This window comes from Schistocerca serialis, chromosome 10 (genome assembly GCF_023864345.2).
Source record: "Schistocerca serialis cubense isolate TAMUIC-IGC-003099 chromosome 10, iqSchSeri2.2, whole genome shotgun sequence".
Taxonomy (NCBI): domain Eukaryota; kingdom Metazoa; phylum Arthropoda; class Insecta; order Orthoptera; family Acrididae; genus Schistocerca; species Schistocerca serialis.
In genome coordinates this window covers 152,607,435-152,610,554 of record NC_064647.1, presented here as the reverse complement: position 1 = coordinate 152,610,554, position 3,120 = coordinate 152,607,435, and the positions used below count along the sequence as shown (strand labels likewise).

Sequence of the window (3,120 nt, the reverse complement as noted above, 5' to 3'; positions counted from 1 at the left end):
TAGCCCAGCTTCATGGAGACGGTTGCGAATGGTCCTCGCCGATATCCCAGGAGCAGCAGTGTCCCTAATTTGCTGGGAAGTGGCGGTGCGGTCCCCTACGGCACTGCGTAGGATCCTACGGTCTTGGCGTGCATCCGTGCGTCGCTGCGGTCCGGTCCCGGGTCGACGGGCACGTGCACCTTCCGCCGACCACTGGCGACAACATCGATGTACTGTGGAGACCTCACGCCCCACGTGTTGAGCAATTCGGCGGTACGTCCACCCGGCCTCCCGCATGCCCACTATACGCCCTCGCTCAAAGTCCGTCAACTGCACATACGGTTGACGTCCACGCTGTCGCGGCATGCTACCAATGTTAAAGACTGCGATGGAGCTCCGTATGCCACGGCAAACTGGCTGACACTGACGGCGGCGGTGCACAAATGCTGCGCATCTAGCGCCATTCGATGGCCAACACCGCGGTTCCTGGTGTGTCCGCTGTGCCGTGCGTGTGATCATTGCTTGTACAGCCCTCTCGCAGTGTCCGGAGCAAGTATGGTGGGTCTGACACACCGGTGTCAATGTGTTCTTTTTTCCATTTCCAGGAGTGTATATATGAGTTCTTAAACCTTCGATAATGTTATTTGATGTTCGTTGACGATTAAAATGCTGCCCACATTTGCTCTCACTGGCTGCACGTTCTGGGGTCGGCCGAGGTGGCCATGCGGTTCTAGGCGCTGTAGTCCGGAACCGCGCGACTGCTACGGTCGCAGGTTCGAATCCTGCCTCCGGCATAGATGTGTGTGATGTCCTTAAGTTAGTTAGTTTTAAGTAGTTCTAAGTTCTAGGGGACTGATGACCTCAGATGTTGTCCCATAGTGCTCAGAGCCATTTGAACCATTTTTTGCACGTTCTGGACCACTTTTTCCTAAAATTGGCTTTACCCACTGATCGGTAATACCAAATGCATACAAAAACGTAGTCTTTCATACATTTACTACTTCATTTTCAAGAATAAATGTATACTCTAATGAGCAAGTAAGCCTTGGCGTGATACCATCTTTCAGCTTGTTACAAGTTCTTTTGTTACAAGTTCTTTTTGTTGGAATTTTCGTGATCAGCTTGCTCAGATGATCGTTTCCTACCTGTACCTTCTAAGCCATATAATATCTCAAACCTATACTCTCTTTGATCTGATGATGTTTTATCTTTACACTTGCACTTCGTATTATTCCAAAATTTCGACTCATCAGCTTTTCTTGCGCTTCTTCACTGCTTGAATTAATGTATGCTTTTCCCCCTCCGATAAGCTTCTTTACTAATGCTTCTCCTCCATTTCCACTTTTCACTTTTTCGTTTACGAGTTGTCCCTGCAATAATTAAATACCGTTCTGGACTGTCTATTTAAAGAATACGAAAGTTCGAATGTAGGAGGCTAATTATACTTCCACAATATCACTTGCCTGTGCTTTTATTTACAGTTGTTTCTGCTGTTTCGATTATGTTGTCTGCTGACTGACGACGAACACCGTTAGTTATCCAATCTGAATTCTTATTTATGAGATCTTGCACTTTTTTGTAAGCATGTGTAATTCCTATAATAATAATCATAATAATTTCTCATGGCAGAGTAAGTCGGCTGATCTAGTATAAATGTTTGCAGTCCTGTTAAATGTGTTAACGTAGTCCAATAAATGAAGCTTAAAAACGTTTTTCTCCTTACCTCAAACTATTGATTCTCCATCTTCAGTCTCTGAATGGCATGGTGGTTGATACTCCGATGAACCATCAGACACTGGAGTGTCCTCTACAGGAGAATCGCCAATTTCGCCATCGTCACTATCTAAATTATAATAATAATATTTTAGCTCACTCTGTGTAATAATGTTTCGCCTACAACCGTACTATTATCTTCTTGATTGTTGTTAGTTTGCTGCACAGATTAACGATGACTCTCACACCTTCATGTCCAGCGTTTCCTGATGAAGAATCTGGTAACAGAAATCGTTATTTCTTGCTTCCTCTAAAGGCTTTTGTAGCGTTAATCTGGAACGACTCATTTTATGCAGCCAGCAAAAAGATAAAAAGAAAGCTGGGTTACTCTATATAGAATGCTGCACCTTGTCCTGTAACCTGATTCATTGATTGTTACTACCATATCTATATATGATGATCCTGATGCAGTAATCATACTTATGGCACTAATGACCGGGTGATATTAGACAATAACCACAATACAAAACAGATAAAAAGCTTCAAACACGATCTGTTGGTCCACTAAACTCCTTTGCACGCCCATTACAATGACAAAAGGGTTCAGGCATGCCAATGTAACTGTGCCGTGATATACAAACTTGATTTTCTTGTTTAGTGAAACAAAACCGTAAAAATAAAAGGATAAAAGGACACACAAGGTGCCGAAGGTATAACTGCAAAAGAATCATAAGAGCAGTTGCGACTGTACTACACGGGAAGTATACAGAGTGTATTTAATTTCTGAGGCAAAACATTCGCTTGGGGAAGACAGTGGTATTGTAACTACACTTTGATCAAAATTATAGTTACGATATTATTGCTCTGAACTGTCGATTTAAGCATGCCCGTGTACTATGTGCATAAACAAAACAGGCCTTGGAAGGCACAACGGTACCGACCAGCCGCCGCGTCATCCTCAGACCACAGGCGTCACGGAATGCAGATACGGAAGGGCATGTGGTCAGCACACCGCTCTCCCGGCCGTATGTCAGTTTCCGAGACCGGAGCCGCTGCTGCTCATTCAAGTAGCTCCTCAATTTGCCTCATAAGGGCTGAGTACACTCCTCTTGCCAACAGCACTCGGCAGACCGGATGGTCACCCATCCAAGTGCTAGCCTAGCCCGACCGCGCTTAACTTCGGTGACCTGACAGGGACCGGTGTTACCGCTGCAGCAAGGCCGTTGATACTATGCGCATAGGAGTCCTAAATCTCAATAAAATTGGAAGGAATGTTCTTGCTATAAAACGACTGGAAAATCCACAGCTAACGCCGACCATTTTTGCATCGTGGTATTTCTTATCAGAGCTTTCCCAACTGCTATGGCTAGCTCTGACGTTCGGAAAAGCTACAGATAAAATATTAACGATCACAAAAACCACACTCAA

At 44.6% G+C, this 3,120-nt stretch overlaps 1 pseudogene; it reads right to left on the bottom strand.

Annotated features, from left to right (window-relative positions):
* Positions 1-2,802: 2,802 nt before the first annotated feature.
* Positions 2,803-2,920, bottom strand: LOC126425568 (5S ribosomal RNA; annotated as a pseudogene).
* Between the last annotated feature and the right edge of the window lie 200 nt (positions 2,921-3,120).